We start from the raw sequence: 17,839 nt of genomic DNA on the forward strand, positions 1-17,839 counted from the left end.
CAGCGCGGGCAGGGCAGCGGCGGCGGCAGAGGACGGGCGCGCAGGAGCCGGGAGCGCCTTGCCGGGGAGAGCCGCCCGCAAGCGCGCCGTCGAGGGCCATCCGCTCCGGGGACGCGGCTCGGACAGTGTCCGGAGCGCCGCAGCGCGCCGTGCGCCCCGTCGAGGCTGCTCGCCATGGACGGGGAGGCGGCGCTGTGCGGCGTCGAGGCGGGCGAAGAGGCGTCGGGGGCGCCCCACTACGACTACAGCCGCATCGTGGGGCCGCTGCGCGAGCCCGCGGCACCCGGCCAGAGGACGCGGCGCCCCGGCGGGCCGGCCAACGGCTGCGCCCCCATCTACGCGGGACACGAGACGGCGGCGCAGAGGTACAACGCTCGTCTCCTGCAGGCCGGTTACGAGCCGGAGAGGTGAGCGGCGCCGGATTTGGGGAAGCCCCGGGGTGGGGGTCGGGAGGGGGAGCTAGTCTCTCCTTCCCCACGGCTGGTTTCCAAAGGGTCGCTCCCCACTAACTCCGGAACCAATCGCGGTGCTTCTGAACTTCGGTTCTTGGCAAAAGGATCCTTTTAGTTTGGCAGGCGGAACTCAGACGTGCTGCGCACTTGCTTATTCTGCACCTGGCCGCCAGGTGCGCGTCCCCACGCGCGCTCAGCCCGGCTTTACCCCGCGAGGTGGGCTGGGTGCTGAGTGGGGGCGACTGGCCCCGGGTCGCCCTTGGAGAGCACCAGCCACCCCACCCCCCGTCGCTGCGCTTGCCGTGCCAGGAGAGACGCTCCCAGCCCGGGGCTTCTCTGCTCCTCGGAGGTTCCTGGCTGGCCCCACAGCCCTTGAGTGGCAAAGGATAGGCGGGGATCGACTGGTGGACCTCTGGGTGACCCAAAGTAGATCAGCAAGGGTTTCTGACTTCCAGTGGCTCAAAACCATTTGACTGTGCCACAGGGGGTATATTTTTAGGGGCTGCACATTGGTTTTAATTGACGTTCATACTGTAATTTTGAGTTTAGCCACCCTGGGGAAGGGAGGATAAGGAACTGAATTAATAATAACATCAACAATAACAACAGTAGCAACAAGCTGGCTCTTCTGCCTCCCTGAGTCAACCAGCTGAAATGAATAAAGTTTGGCGGTGTGTGTTGAAAGGGACCCCCTTAGGTCATCTAGTCCAACCTGCTGCAAGGCAGGCATCTCAGCTCTAGAATCCATGACATACGGCCACCCAACCTCTGCTTAAAAACCTCCAAGGAAGGAGAGCCCACAGCCTCCCGAGGGAGACCGTTCCACTGCCAAACAGCTCTTAGCATTGGAAAGTCTGTTCCATATGTTGAGTCGGAATCACATTTCCTGCCCTTTGAATCCACCGGTTCAGATCCTTCCCTCTGGAGCAGAAGAAAACAAGCTTGCTCCATCCTGCGGTCTCACCTCTACACCTTCCCTTCTCCAGGCCCAACCCCAAGTGGGAGCTCCCTTCGGTCCTGACCCTCAAAACAAATCCCTGGGCTTAGAGCGCTTCCAGTGTCTTTGGTTCAAAAAGAAACAGAGTAGATACTGCTGCTGACCTGGAATCTTCCACTGGCTCCCAAAATGTTCCTGGAATCCTCCTGGAGGTCCCAAGACCTCCAAGACCCAGGAGGTCCCAAGACCCAGGAGGCCTTGAAGACATTTGCAACACGCCCCCTCCACCACCCAGCCAAGTCAAGAGGTGACCTGGGGGCACCCAGAACCCTGGGCAGGATCCTGAGACACCCCCCTGCCTTGCACAGAGGCAAAGCTCAGCCCACCTAGCTCAGTATTTTTGGCATCAGCCTTTCATGGTCCCTAGATGTTGCAGGACTTCAACTCCCATCAGTCCAGCATGGTTTGTGGTCAGGGATGCCAGAACATCTGGGGACCCAAAGTTGAGAAAGGCTCTTCTCCACTCGCTGTCGACAGCAGCTGTCTAGAATTTCAGGCAGGGGGCCATAACCAGCCCTGCCTGGAGACAGCAGCACTATTTGGGCTTGAACCCGGGTCCGTCTCAGTGCAAAGGAAAGGGACCCCTGACCTCCAGGGCCCCTGCCCAGTATCCTTGTGATGGCCCCTGGTCCCTGCTTCTTGCTTGCACAGCCAGCCCTGTAGGCTCCAGACATGCCAGCTTTTGAAGGCTGCCCCATTTCTTGTCCTGTGATTCACCTGGGATGCAACCGCAGGGGGAAGTCTTCATTGTGCAAAAGTCCCGTTGAAATGACCTGGCAAGCAGCTGACCTGTGGCCTGACCCAGCAGAGCCCTTCTTGTGGACTGACACAAGCACACAGAACTAGCCCTGTGAGGTAAAGGTAAAGGGACCCCTGACCGTTAGGTCCAGTCGTGGCCGACTCTGGGGTTGTGGCGCTCATCTCGCTTTATTGGCCGAGGGAGCCGGCTTCATGTGGCCAGCAGGACTAAGCCGCTTCTGGCGAACCAGAGCAGTGCACGGAAATGCTGTTTACCTTCCCGCCAGAGTGGGACCTATTTATCTACTTGCACTTTGACGTGCTTTTGAACTGCTAGGTTGGCAGGAGCAGGGACCGAGCAACGGGAGCTCACCCCGTCGCGGGGATTTGAACTGCTGACCTTCTGATCAGCAAGTCCAAGAGGCTCAGTGGTTTAGACCACAGCGCCACCTGCATCCCAGCACTGCAAGGTAGGCCACAAGCTACACAGGGGGGGGGGGGTGTCCGGCTGAAACAGGAATCATCATGGAAGGGAAAGCTCTGCATGTGGCGTGGAGTGTGTGTTGGTCCCTGTGAGCGCATCTGGGTAATAGTAATAAAAATAATGTTTATCAATATCCTGTGTTTTCCCCAGACCAGAAACAAAGGTGGCCTGCACAAATGCGGCCTAGGACCCTCGTCCCTACGGGACTGCTTCTCCTGGTCTGCCCCACAGAGGACCTTAAGGTCCACAAATGAAAACATTCTGGAGGTCGCAAGGTGCTTAGATTGGTCTCAACTAGGGTCAGGGCCTTTTCAGTTCTGGCCCCAACGTGGTGGAACGCTCTGTCCCACGAGACTAGGGCCCTGCGGGTCTTGACATCTTTCCGCAGGGCCTGCAAGACAGAGCTCTTCTGCCTGGCCTTTGGTTTGGACTCAGTCTGACCCTTATGTTTCCCTCCCCTCATGGTCTTGATTTATCGGCTGCTTTAAAATGAGGCTGCATTTTAAATTGCATTTTAACCTGTATTTTAAATTGGGCCCCCCCATTATGTTTTACTGTGATTTTATTGGTGTTAGCTGCCCTGAGGCCTGCTCTGGCCAGGGAGGGTGGGGTATAAATAAAATTTTCTATTATTATTATAAATCAAAACAACACAGATCAAATGGGGAAAGCTAAAATCATAATTTGAAGTACAGTGGTATCTCGGTTTACAAGCTCAATCTGTTCCGGAAGTCCATTCTTAAACCAAAACTGTTCTTCAACCAAGGCGCGCCTTCCCTAATGAGGCCTCTCGCCGCTGGTGCCCTTCCACCATTCGGATTCCATTTGTAGACCAAGGTAAAGTTCTCAGACTGGGACACTACTTCCGGTTTTGTGGAGTTCATGAACCGAATCGTTCGTAAACAGGACTGTTCTTAATCCGAGGTACCACTGTAGATGCAATTAAACTATAACAGGATTCAAACAATAAAAAAACAGGTTGCTGACAGGAGAGAGGCCTTGTCCAGAAGAGGTCGAGAGGGCGCTTGAGGGGTAAGGTGACCTCACAGGTAAACTGGTCCCCAGCTGGGATGATGCCAAGGAGCAAATCACTGATCCAACCCATTTACTGAAAGGCCACCTGGTTCACCAGGAGGCTAATAATAATAATAATAATAATAATAATAATAATAATAATAATAATATTTTATTTATACCCTGCCCTCCCCAGCCAAGGCTGGGCTCAGCGTGGCTAACAAGCAATAATAAAAACAAGTTGAATGAATACAACTAAAAAACAAGATTAAAATACGACATCAAAACATTAAAATACAGCCTCATCACAGGAGGAGATAGGAAAAAAGAAAGAGGGGGAGGGAATCAACTGATTCCAAGCCAAAGGCCAGGTGGAACAACTCTGTCTTACAGGCCCTGCGGAAAGAAATCAGATCCTGCAGGGCCCTGGTCTCATGAGAGAGAGCGTTCCACCAGGCTGGAGCCATCACTGAAAAGGCCCTGGCTCTGGTTGAGGCTAATCTGACTTCCTTAGGGCCCGGGACCTCTAGGGTGTTACTATTTATGGACCTTGAGGTCCTCCGTGGGTCAGACCGGGAGAGGCGGTCCTGTAGGTACGAGGGTCCTAGGCCGTGGCTTAAGAGAGCACTGGCATAGATAGTGTGGTGGCACCAAAGGGAGAAGGCGTAGGGGCCTGGGCTGCAGGAAGAACCTGAGCCCCTTTCCAGGGATGAGGATCCCCATAGAAGGGTTGGGGCCCAAGCTCCTCAGCCAGGAACTGGGAATGACCCCAACGGGGCTGGGGGCTGAGGCTCCGGAGCTGAGGCTCCATGGCGAATCCGAAGGCTGCCTAAGCTGGGTGGGTGACGATTATGATTTAATTTTTCTGCAAGTCTCCATCTGCTCAGCAGAGACCCTGGGTGACCCCGGGGTGGGAGCTCTTTTCGGACGGCTGCTCGGGGGCTAGTTATCTGCCTTTGGCCTAAAGTGTCTGAGCTCTTACGTAATGACTTTTAAAGGCTTAATATGAATTTGGCAGGTGCTCATCTGAGCTGCGTAGCATCTGCCGGCGGTGGGGAGGGGGCGGGCGTTGGCCCACGGCCATTTCACCCAGGTCTGGATGGGGTTTGGCTGGCGGCACTTGTGTGCCGAATCAGAGGGTCTGAAAACCTACGCCGTAAACTCGTGGAAGGCAGGAAACCCCCTTGGGTCAGGTCCAGCTGAGCTGCCTGAATAATGGGTGCCCAGGGGCTTTCCAGAGCTCAGGAGGACCCGAAAGGGATGCGTGAGACCCAGCCTGTCCCCGTACCGCCACTGCTGCAGAGAGTAGGGCCATGAGAAGAGTCTGGCTGCTGGATCCAGCCAGTGGCTCAACACAGTTCTCGCTGTAGCCAGTCAGATGTCTCTACTGGGAAACCTGCAATCGGAACCTGAGCAGAAAAGCACTGTGCTGCCATTTCCTGTTCATTGCTGCCTCTCCACTGCGGATGCAGAGTGTGGGCGTCATGGCGAGGAGCCAGCCAGAGACCCTCTCCCCCCTTGAAAGAGGGGGCCTCTCTTCCACCTGCCCGGCCTGCTCAAACCTGCTTTGCAGGGTTCCTGAGCCCCACAAAGCACAGAGAATAGCGGGGTGGGAGCAGGAGAATCGACTCCGGCCATCTACAGCGCTCTGAGGTCCTCAGCTATTGTCTGTCGAAAGGTAGCTGAGGAGGAAAGCAGCTCAGCTGGGCTGGCCTTGGGCTTGACCCATCGAGGGCAGACAAGTGGATTGGGCCCCAATGTAGGAACACCGCTAGCGCTTCAGGGCTTCAGGGTCTGCTCCTAGCCCTGCCATGGAGAACTCAACCTGGGACCTTCTGCATTATTATTATTATTATCTAATATGGTTCAGTCCTGAGATAGCCTTCAGTATACACAGCGATCCTCAGATAGCAGCAAACAGCTCTTCCTCAAGTTCTTTGCAGGACTGAACTGGGGGTTTTTTTGGAGGGAAAGGTGGGGGGGCGCTCTCCAGCAGACCCTCCTGCCCTTTGACAATGGAAAACTAGGAGGGCGACCAGGGGATGGAGTCCACCAGCGCCTGCAAGGATTATGTTATCTATTCTCCATGAGGTCTGGTGACATGCCCAGCCCCCAGAACCATTCTAAGCAAGAATTTCCTTGTCCCTTTTTTGGCACTTAAGGTGTCGAATGCACAGCGCACTTCAGTAACTTTGTAAAAAGCCCGGAATTTATTTGGAGCTGCGCAAATCGGTGAGGTCCAGTTCCTCGATGTCAGACACTGGAATGCTAACAAGGCCTGTTTCTGAGTAGATCAACAGGAGCTTATAGCTGCGTTAAGTGGGGAGGCAGACAGAGAATATCTACTGCCCAGCAGAAGACTGTGAGGTGCACATGGACTTGCCAATGCACACAAACTCATGCTTCTTCTGGCTCTGCTTTCCGCACACATTAAGAGAACCAGGGCAGGGCATCGGCTTCTGCAGACCCCTCCGGAAACGATGCCTACCTTTTTCTGGCGCACCCTTGCCCCGCAAAGCTGCTCCTGGCTATTTCTGCCGCAGGATAGAGGAGTGACGTTGGAGACCTTAATCTCTGAGGCAGCAAATGCTGCTAATTGTGGCCTGGCTGCGATGGGCTGAGAAGAGCCAGCAGGGAAGAAGCATATCCGGGGCGGCCCCAGCTGCTGCTCCCCCTGGGCAAAGGTGGGGCGCCTCCCTCTTCCCATGCCCCCAGACCTCTGGGCTGCTTGGAGGGCTTCCGTTTCCTGCCCATAGACTTGGGCTGACTTGGGAAAGTGATCACCAATCCCAGTTATTCCAGGACACGAGAGTCAAGTCTTGCTTCAGAAGGACATGGCAACGTCCGATTCACTCCCTTGATCTTGTGAACAAATGTCTCTTTTTTAAAGATATTGTATTGTATAACTGGGATGCGGATGGCACTGTGGTCTAAACCACTGAGCCTAGGGCTTGCCGATCAGAAGGTTGGCGGTTCAAATCCCCGCAATGGGGTGAGCTCCGGTTGCTCGGTCCCTGCTCCTGCCAACCTAGCAGTTCAAAAGCACGTCAAAGTGCAAGCAGATAAATAGGTACCACTCCGGCGGGAAGGTAAAGGGCATTTCCGTGCGCTGCTCTGGTTCTCCAGAAGCGTCTTAGTCATGCTGGCCACATGGCCCGGAAGCTGCACGCCGGCTCCCTCGGCCAATAAAGCGAGATGAGCGCCGCAACCCCAGAGTTGGTCACGACTGGACCTAATGGTCAGGGGTCCCTTTACCTTTACCTTATTGTATAACTACATTAGTATATAAATCTTAGATTTCTAAATAATTTCACTATATATAAGATAAGATCTAAATCAGTCCAAGAACATTTATTGTAAGATTTCTTTTTCTTTTTCCATTTTCCTTTTTCTGTTTGTTTGTTTGTTTATGTTTTTTGCTAATAGTAATAAAAAAAGAATAGGGTGGTCCTTGGAGATCAGGGAGCATCTTGCCTCCCTTCTTCCAATTTGGACCAGACAGCTTCCAATCCCTTCAGATCCCAAGCAGTTTACCCCGCAAAGTGGTGTCCCGTCAGGACTTGGGGCCCCACGGAGATCAGGTCAAAGGAGGGAACTAGTGGGATGACCAGCCAGGTTGCCTCCATAGTAATAGGTCACCAAGAGCTTAGCTGCTGCCCCTGCATTGCAGGGGGTTGGACTAGATGACCCCTGAGGGTCCATCCCAACTCAACAGCTCTGCAATTCTGTGAGCTGTGATGCAAAAATTTCCAGGTAGAACAGAAGCACCTTGAAGATTTGCCCACATTTCAGATTTCTCCGTTTTGCATCTGATACCCGTCTCAGAATTTGAACAGTTTGGACTAGATTTGGTCCGGCTTTCGGGGAAGGTGGGTGAGCTCAGAAACTGTCAAATGCCATCAAATGCCACTCACTGCCTGTCAGCTGTCAGTCAAAAGCAATAATCCCAATCACCACCTAGTGTTAAATAACAGTGTGTCCACTGCACACACATTTGGCAAATACCGTATTTTTCGCTCCATAAGACACACCTGACCATAAGACGCACCTAGTTTTTAGAGGAGAAAAACAAGAAAAAAAATATTCTAAAAGAAACAGTGGATGTATGATTTTTGTGGCTCATGCTGTGGCTAAAGACATGTGATCTGATGGTGAATTTGGGGTGACCCAGTGCAAAAATCCTGAGGATCCATTTGGATCCATGCTTTGTAACCACGTTTTTGTGCCATTGCGGGTGCGTGATTTTTTTGGTGCATGCTGAAGCCATGGACATGCTATGTGATCTGATGGTGAATTCAGGGTGACCCAGTGCAAAAATTCTGAGGATCCATGGGCTTTTACCTTCCCCCTCCCAGGCAGCCTCCGCTAGCATCCCTTATCTCTCTCCCGATCCCACCGATCAGCTGTTTCCTTTCAACACTCCCTTCCCTCTTGTTTGCCTTAGTGTCTTTTCCTTAGCTGGAGCAGTTTTTTGCTCCTCCTTTTCTTCTAATTTCTCTCCTTGTTGCTTTAGTCTTCCTGTTTTCCCCTTTTGCAAGTTTGCTGTCTTTACCTCCCCCCTCCCAGGCAGCCTCCTTTATCTCTAGCGTCCCTTATCTCTCTCCCTGATGGGCAAACGATCAGCGGCTTTGTTTCAACACCCACTGCCCTCTTTAAAAAGAAAAGAAAAGCACAATCTGCTTTTTGCCCCTGGGCAATTCGGCTCCAGGGACCACGCATTCACTCCATAAGACGCACAGACAGTCCCCCTTACTTTTTAGGAAGAAAAAAGTGCATCTTATGGAGCGAAAAATACAGTATTTAGCAAACGAAATCAATGAAGCATCTGAGAGAGGAGGCCTTGTGGTAACGGGCACATAGATGGGCTCTCCCAGGAGGCAGCAATGATCCCCAATTGGGATGGCTATAAAACAGGATTAGGCCCATTCGCGGAGGGGAGGGATGTCAGTGGCTCCTGGCCAGAATGGCTCTGTTCTGACCTTCTGAATGCCAGTTGTGGGAAACCGCCAGAGGGGAGAGTGTGGCTCTTGCGCTCGGATCCTGCTTGCGGGTTTTCCGTCATGGGCATCTGGTTGGCCCCTAGGTAACCCAACAGCCTCTTCTCAAGCGCATCTCTGGGAACGAGGGCCGGCTAGCTGGCTGGCAGGCTCACCCGCCTCTGCTGCTTCCTTCCCCGGCACGAAAACAAGGCGAGCTGCCATGGGGCTGTTTTGCTGCCTGCCTCTCCTGGGGCATAATTAACTGTGCCAGGCTGCTCTGGGCACTGGGGAGCTGCCTGCCTGCAGCTGTACACAAGCCTCAGCCGCGGGCGCAGGCTGGCAGGGGAGCCGGAACAGGGAAACTCTCTTTCTGCTCCCGCAGTGTGAAAGGAGGGCTGGAGAAGCGGATCAGAAGGAGCCTGTTGGATCAGGGCAAAGGGCTCTCATCTAGCCCAGCACCCTGGGAAATCTGTATGCAAGATTTGAGCATAATAATAATAATAATAATTTATTTATTTATATCCTGCCCTCCCCAGCCGAAGCCAGGCTCAGGGCGGCTAACAACAGTACAGTAATACAGCATTCTAAAATCAATTCGTTATAAAATCAGTTCATATCAAATCAATGGCAACCATTGGGCTAGAGTTCTGTGAGGATTACCAAGGATGGGGTCAGGCTGTGCCTTGGCCAAAGGCCTGGTGGAACAGCTCTGTCTTGCAGGCTCTGTGGAAAGATGTCAAGTCCCACAGGGCCCTAGTCTCTTGTGACAGAGCGTTCCACCAAGTCGGGGCCAGTACTGAAAAGGCCCTGGCTCTGGTTGAGGCCAGCCTGACCTCTCTGCGGCCCGGGATCTCCAAGATGTTTTTGCTTGAAGACTGTAAGGTCCTCCGTGGGACATACCAGGAGAGGGGGTCCCGTGGGTACGAGGGTCCTTGACCGTATGGGGCTTTAAAGGTTAAAACCAGCACCTTAAACCTGATCCTCTACTCCACCGGGAGCAAGACTCTCCCCTCCTGCCATCTCTGGCATTCAGAAGCATCGCTCAGACCGACTGCGGAAGCAGAGCTGAGCCAACATGTCTAGGAGCCACCAATAGCCTCTCTCCTCCTCCCTGAATTTGTACAACCCTCCTTTGAAGCCACCCAAGTTGGTGGCAGTCCCTGCCTACGGTGGGAGGGAGTTCCACAGGTTAACTGTGCACGTGGTTTGTGCCATGCACAGGTCGATCCTGAACGACACCTCATTGGGAGGAAAGATCCTGGCCATCGCGGCTGGGCTTTCCCATCAGGAGGAAGCAATGTTTCTGAATGCCAGTTGCTGGGAACGACAGGGATGTGTGAGTTACTCTTGTGCTCAAATCCTGCTTCTGGGCTTCCCATAACGGGCACCTGGCTTGCCACTGTGGGAACAGAATGCTGGACTAGATGGGACTGATCCGGCAGGGCTTTACTTGTGTTCTTATGGAACCTCCAGGGCCAGGGGCAGTCTATCTTGATCCCTGGAGGTATTTGGCCACTGTGATGACTGGATGGGCTGGTCAAGCAGCAAACTCTTCTCCTATGTCCCAGCCAGAGGGTGTGACCTGGCCAGGTGGACTCACCCTCTTTCCTCCTTCCTAAAAATTGCAGCCAGGGATTTGCGCCTAATGGGAAGTGGCCCACAACCAGCTTCTGCCGCCTGCGAGCCTTCACCCAGGGCCTGAGAGCCTGGCTGCCTTTCCCCCTGGATCTCCTGGGCCTTTTAAGATCTGCCTGGCAAGAGGACGGGGATCCGGTTCCCATAATTCTTGAAGATTGACGAGGTGAAGTGGCCACATGCGGGGTGAGGCGATCTCGTAAGCAAACTGGTCCCAAAGGCTTTGTATACTAACCTTGGCCCAGTAGCAAGTCAGCAGCCAGCGCAGATCTCTGAGCGCAGGTGTTACAGACTGACGAGACCTCGCTGCTGTCAGCAATTGGGCTGCAGCAGCCTGCACTGGCTGCAATGAGGTGCGAGGGCAGCCCTACCCAGAGAACAAAGGAAAGAACCTCAGGCAGAGGCCTCATTCAGAAGACGCCGTGCGCGTTTTCTGGTGAAGCTGGATCCTGACTCCCAGGATACATTTGACGAAGGGGAGAGATGAGAGTCCAGGAAAGTTGATGCCGCAATAAATTGCGCTGTCCCAGGAGAGACAGCTTTGTTGTTCTTCCTGCCAAAGGCTCAAAGACAGGCAGCATCTCTGCAAACGGAAAGGATGCGTTTCTGCAGGCAAAGTGCTGCCCCCTGGAGCAGGGATCTCTGCCCAGCAAGCATCTTGCCAGAGGAGAACGGATTTGACAAAAGGCTCCTGCGATCCCAGGGTCCTCAGAGGAGGCTGCCTGCTCTGTCTCTGCGTGATTCATCGTTCTGGGCGGGCCTCCCCAGCCTGTCCCACCCAGTCTGCGCTTGACGCACATGATTCTGCTGCTTCCCTGGAGCGGGTGAAACTGGTGCATTCGGCCAATCACTCCCCATGCAGAGGCACAGCCCAGTTATCTGAAGAAGCCACGTCGAGGTTGGGGATGCACACAGAGACACAACGGGGTGATGGTGAACTCCTCCAAGAGAAATTCTCAATGTAGTCTTTTTGCTGGGGTGCAAGCTGGGGGGGGGGGTGGACACACAGCTTCACTGTAAATTCCGAATCAAAAGAAGCAAAAATCCAACCCTTGCTTGGGTCTTTTATTCATTCATTCATCCATCCATTCATTCATCCATCCATCCATCCATCCATCCATCCATCCATCCATCCATTCATTCATTCCAGGATCTACCCAATCCCGTCTTTTACAAGTGTTTCAAGGCAGCTAAGAAGAAGGAATTAAAACCCCCTCACAGCACGATAATAAACATAAGGGAAGTAGCAGCAAGGCAGCGCCCTGGGAGGAGGGAACTGGCAGCCATGAATACAATTCTCTAGTTTAAAAGTCGGGATGAACCTCATTAAAAGGAAACATTAGAAAAGATTTACCATGGGGGGGCAGCCCCCCGCCATTCTGCACGCTTAAACTGTGGTTCACAATGGAGTCACCAGCAAGAGCTTCAATAAAGGGAGGGGCCCAGAGCAAAGCTGGAGGATATAAATGAGGAAACCATTAAAAATGGCCAGCGAAGCTTTGCAAACTCTTCCCCCACCCCACTTCCCCCCTTTAAAGGAATTTTTTAGCCCAGAAAAAAAGGAGAGGAAGGCAGTGGAAGGAGCAAGGCTGACTGGGGTGGGTGGTCTGCGAGGGACTTGTGGGGGCTTCTGGGATGTTTCTGCTCTGTCCCTGGCCCCAATCCTGCTCTTGTAGCACCACCACCAGCAGCAGCAGCTTGCTCTGTGGAAATCAAACCAAGAGCATTTCTCCACCTTTCCGTGCCCTGCTTATTTCAGGCTGCCAGCCAAGTCAGGCCGGTAAAGAACCATAAAACTGTAGAGTTGGATGGGACCCCTGAGGGTCATCTAGTCCAACCCCTGGCAATGCCGAGATCACAACCGAAGCATTCCTGGCAGATGGCTACCCAACCTCTGCTTAAAAGCCTCCAGCATCCCCTTCTGAAGCAGCAGCTCTGCAGAGACGACTCTTAATCTCAGGGACATGGGTTCGAACCCCACTTTGGGCAAAAGATCCCTGCACTGCAGTGCGTTGGACTAATAATAATAATAATAATAATAATAATAATAATTTATACCCCACCCTCCCCGGCCAAGGCCAGATGATCCTTGGGTCCCTTCCCGCTGTATACCTGGAGGAGCATCTCCACCCCCATCGTTCTGCCTGGACACTGAGGTCCAGCTCCGAGGGCCTCCTGGCGGTTCCCTCACTGCAAGAAGCCAAGTTACAGGGAACCAGGCAGAGGGCCTTCTCGGTGGTGGCGCCCACCCTGTGGAATGCCCTCCCGTCAGATGTCCAAGAAATAAACAACTACCAAACTTTTAGAAGACATCTGAAGGCAGCTCTGTTTAGGGAAGCTTTTAATGTTTAATAGGTTATTGTATTTTAGTGTTTTGTTGGAAGGATTATTATTATTATTATTATTATTATTATTATTAGTATTAGTATTAGTATTTCCCTCTCCAGTGACTGGGCAATTGCAATTGCACTGGGGAAACCGGCTGGTGGTACTCAGTGCAAGTGGGCCTGAGGTTCCCTGTCTGGCCACTGGAGGGCACCAGAGGCATCCTCTTTCGTTTGTCCTGCTACGGACTTTGGGGTGGGGTCCCTGGCATGGTTGGCATCAGTGGCGTAGCGTGGGGGGTGCCAGGGGTGCCGGCCGCACCGGGCGCAACATTTGGGGGGGCGCGTTTAGCCGGCCCTCCTCGAGGAAGCAGGAACCCCACTGTCCTCGGACCTCCTCCGAAGGCTGGCGGTGGGGCGGAGAGACCACCTCCCCGCGCCAGCCTTCGGATGGCTGTCCTGAAGACTTGTGGTGGGAGCAGTGGCGTAGCATGGGGGGTGCAGGGGGGCCTGCTGCACCTGGCGCAACATCTGGGGGGGCGCGGAAGAGACTCGAGTGCTAAAATCCACGGGTTAGGGGGCGCAAATTGCTTGCCTTGCCCCGGGTGCTGAGAACCCACGCTACGCCACTGGTTGGCATTCCTGGGGCACAGCCGCCAAGGGCAGCTTCTTGCTTCTTCAAGTCTTCAGGTGCCAGCTGCCTACTGCAGAGGCTGCAGAGGCTGCAGAGCTGCTACCGGGCCAGCTTCAAGGCATTACTTACTCCTGGTATAGGAAGTCCTTAACAACTCGGGACCAGTTTAGCCCACCAGCGGCCGCTGGACCACCTGTAGAACTGGTCCTGTTACAGGGGCCACACAAAACCCCGCTCCGCATTTGTAAGAGCGCAAACCTTTCGTGTCTATCCTTTGGTACTCCCTGGCTATGGATTCCAGGCAGGCACTGTCAGAAGGTTCATGTATGCTGGCTACAAACCTGCTATGTTTTTAGTTTTTTGCTAAGGACAAAAATGAGAGAAAACCCCATGATGAAAGCCCTCTCTTTGGAGCAGGAACTGTCCTGTAAATGAGGTACAATTCAGAGGTCACCCATTGATATGGCTGCAACAATAAGGAGGGGAAACATTGCAAGGAGGAAGCTGTTAATCCACATTGCAGGAGACCCTGAGCAAACAGGCCGGGAGGGGAATGCGCTGCTGTTTTTAATCCAGTGTCTGCATAGGGACGGCCATCCGAATCGTCCTGCCAGATGCAATTCTTCCAGGAAAGACAGGGTACCCTCCATTCTGCCCTGGTCAGACTTCACAAAGACTCCTGCATCCAGGTCTGGGCACTATGGGAATGTAGGAGGTCAGTCCCCCCCCCATCAAGTAAGTAAGTAAGTAAGTAAAGTACTTAACGAATTGACCAACTGCATCACAAATAACTCGGTTCTGCCCCTACAGTAAAGCCTGCCCCCTAAAATAAACCCCGCTATAGGTAAAAAAGGGGACGCGGGTGGCGCTGTGGGTTAAACCACAGAGCTTAGGACTTGCCAATCAGGAGGTTGACGGTTTTGAATGTTTGAAGTTTTATTTTGTTTTTAATGTTCTGTTGGAAGCCGCCCAGAGTGGCTGGGGAAACCCAGCCAGATGAGAATAATAATAATAATAATAATAATAATAATAATAATAATAATAACCCCCAAGCAGAGCCAAGCGTTCAAGACAGAAGTCAAGGCAAGGCCCTGGATCAGAAGGAGCCCAAATTGCTCTCCCTCAGTTCCGCTGCCTCCCTTTGGCCAGTGACCCATGAACCTCGAAATGCAGTTGGATGTGGTTCTGCTGAACTGGCAAGTGGACTCCTGGTGCCTTTGCTCTTGAGGGGACGGCAGAGCCCATTACCCTTAGGCACATCCCCTAAGGGAATTCATTCTCATTCCCGGCCAACAGACCCCTCAGGAAAGAGGAGTGTCTCTAGGGCTTCCCTTTGAGCATCAGTTCCACTCCAAAAACGGCTTTCAGCGCCAGGGCTCACCCCAAGAAGGAAAGAAAAGGAACGGCCTCTGAGGATGTGCAGAGTGCATTGGTGTCACTGCTGAGTACACGCAGCCAGGGTGCACACATTGAAAGTTGTGTCTGCATTAAGAAGCAGTGCCTGCCCTTGCAGGATCAAGCCCCTTTGACAAGGGGTGCTGAGCCCAGGAGTGGCTGGCCTGAGCACTAGGCGTGCAATCTGCCTGCCTCGACTTCTCCCTCGAACTCGGGACTCTCCTCGGGGGACATACATGAAACTCCTGTTTGCAAGCCAAGAAAACCCTTGTGCTTTGGACCTGACCAGCTTTTCCTGCCTGGAAAAAAAGGAAGAAGTGTGTGATGGCAGTTTGGTAGGGGAAGGTCAGGGCAGTCCAGGAAGCCTCTCCCAAAAAGGTTTGCAAGAGTTTGAAATGGAAATTAAATGCAAACCACACGGGCAGAATTTGCTCGCCGGATTGATTTCACTTCCTCTGATATTTTCATACGGATGGAAAGGAGTCAGGGGAAGAGCTGGCTTGAGTCACGGATTCGAGATCCGAGTCCCAAGGTTTTTCTCTGTCCCCCGTGGTTTCCTCTGCTCCTTGCTTTGCAGTCAGACTCAGGGTGGTTTCCTTGACCACAGGAGCAGAGCTGTCTTCTGCTACCAGGCCATCGTGTTTGGCTGCAGTGAGTGCAGGATGCTGCAGCAAAAGTGCTGACAGGGTGAGGCCTTGCCAGCACAGAACACCTGGGCTGTTCAGATGGGCTGCCAATTTGCTACCCCAGATGTGCCCACGTGGCTGCTAGAATCGGTGGAACTGGCATTGCTACAGGTGACCCATAATTCCCCGTCCGCCTTTGTAAGAACTCAGTCGCCTCCCCTTTGGAACTCCTTGCCTATTGAGATCAAGCATCGTTCGCCTTTTGGCACCTGCTGAAAGCACTCTTGTTTAGACAAGCCCGCCCAGATGTTTAGAAACTTGATGTGTGGTTTAATCTAAAGGTAAAGGGACCCCTGACCATTAGGTCCAGTCGTGGCTGACTCTGGGGTTGCGGCGCTCATCTCGCTTTATTGGCCAAGGGAGCCGGCGTACAGCTTCCGGGTCATGTGGCCAGCATGACTAGGCCGCTTCTGGCGAACCAGAGCAGCGCACGGAAACGCCCTTTACCTTCCCACCAGAGTGGTACCTATTTATCTACTTGCACTTTGAGGTGCTTTCGAACTGCTAGGTTGGCAGGAGCAGGGACCGAGCAACCGGAGCTCACCCCATTGCGGGGATTCGAACCGCCGACCTTCTGATCGGCAAGTCCTAGGCTCTGTGGTTTAACCCACAATGCCACCCACGTCTGTGGTTTAATCTACTTTTAGCCTATTATTAGTTCCACTTTTGGAAAGCTTTAAAATAACTGCTGTGAACTTTTCTTACGGATACTTTTATTATCGTTTTCGGAAGCTGCTCAAGTCCCCGCCTCCCCCCCCCCCGGCTCCACCTTAAAGACGAGAGGTGTATAATTTTATGGGATGAGTAATAAATTGATCCATCCAGCTCAGTAGAGCCTACTCTGACCGGCAGTGAATTTTCCAAGCAGGGAATTTCCCCCAGCCCTGCCCGGAGATCCCCTGCCGCTGGGAGTTGCAGCTGGGGACCTTCTGCATGGGGGCAGGAGTCCTCTCCCTGAGCCATGGCCCTTTCAAAGGGTGGCCCGGATCCTGCTTGTGGGTCTCCCAGAATGGGCATCTGCTTGCCAACTTTGAGAACAGGATGTTGCACAAGAGAGGCCACTGGCAGGATCCAGCCCGGGGCTCTTCACATCCGTCAATGAAATTAAAGGGATTCTTGAATGGCGGCAAGTTCTGAAATCATGTGAGGAAGGAATTTAGCTGCAGAGGAAGCCAGTCTGGAATAATTCTGCACCTCGTGGTCAATTAGGCCAATTAACTGCACGGAGATCCTGGCCTCTCCACAAGCGCATGACTTGAGCGCAGGAAAGCATAATAATAATCACAAGAACCCTCATGGAACCATGAAATTTTAGAGTCAAAGGGACCCCCAAGGGTCATCCAGCCCAATCCTGGATTTAGTGGGAATCTCCTTTCTTGTAACTTGAAGTCCTTCCCTCCACAGCAGGAGAGAACAAGTTTGCTCCAGCCTCCACCCGATATTAGGTGATGGATACCATGTCGCTTGGGACGCGGGTGGCGCTGTGGGTTAAACCACAGAGCCTAGGACTTGCTGATCAGAAGGTCGGCAGTTCAAATCCCTGCGACTGGGTGAGCTCCGGTTGCTCGGTCCCTGCTCCTGCCCACCTAACAGTTCGAAATCACGTCAAAGTGCAAGTAGATAAATAGGTACCGCTCCGGCGGGAAGGTAAATGGCGTTTCCGTGCGCTGCTCTGGTTCGCCAGAAGCGGCTTAGTCATGCTGGCCACATGACCCGGAAGCTGAACGCCGGCTCCCTCGGCCAGTAAAGCGAGATGAGCGCCACAACCCCAGAGTCGGCCACGACTGGACCTAATGGTCAGGGGTCCCTTTACCTTTACTTTTACCATGTCGCTTCTGAATAATATTAAAGAAACTCTCGCGGCAGTTGTCATGGCTTCTGGGGAATGAAGGTCAACCCTATTATCAGATTGGCGGGGGTGGGGGGGGGGCGCAGTCATGCAAATCCATTGCAGCAAAACAACAAAGAGTATTTCCAGCACCCGAAACCCTTTCATCATGGCTGAAGATACAGCTCACTTCATCAAGCTGTCCACAAAGCGGGGAGGAGTGATCAATTGCCCCAAAATGCAAATTGTAGCACTGCCTAACAACAGTATGTGTGTTTTTTAAAATTTAAAAAGCATTTCTAAACTTGATTATTGATATATTTGATCCTTAAGATTTACATCCCACTTGTTTTTAAAAAGGCCCAACAACCTCAAAGCGCTTTTCCAAATGAATAAAGCAAAAAAATTATCAGCAGAAGGGTTTTTTTAAAAAATAAATATAAAAACCCAACTATTTAAAACATTCCAAAGATTAAAATAAGCAAGGCAGAGTCCTAGGATATGGTTACCAGATTTTTTCAAGGAATCCAGGGACACTTTCTTTTTCTCTTTCCTTTTTTTCCTGAATTCCATGCTTTATTGTTTTAGAAAAGGGTTGCCCAAAGTTCTTGACCTGTTTTTTTTTTTGGGGGGGAATCCCCAAAGTTGTGGAGCGCACTCCTCAACACAAGGC

The 17,839-nt window shown here is 52.7% G+C and overlaps 1 protein-coding gene across 2 annotated transcripts in view; it reads left to right on the top strand.

Moving 5' to 3' along the window:
* The first annotated feature begins 371 nt into the window (after positions 1-371).
* Positions 372-17,839, top strand: part of IMPDH1 (inosine monophosphate dehydrogenase 1) — a 61,580-nt gene continuing 44,112 nt past the window's right edge. Inside the window, exon 1 of one of the 2 annotated variants that reach the window (XM_082239054.1) lies at positions 372-407. The gene's annotated coding sequence lies outside the window, so the exon portion shown is untranslated. The remainder of the gene's footprint in view (positions 408-17,839) is intronic. The other variant, XM_082239056.1, reaches the window with a different exon arrangement.

The sequence above is a fragment of the Podarcis vaucheri genome (genome assembly GCF_965113315.1).
Source record: "Podarcis vaucheri genome assembly, chromosome: 10".
NCBI classification, from domain to species: domain Eukaryota; kingdom Metazoa; phylum Chordata; class Lepidosauria; order Squamata; family Lacertidae; genus Podarcis; species Podarcis vaucheri.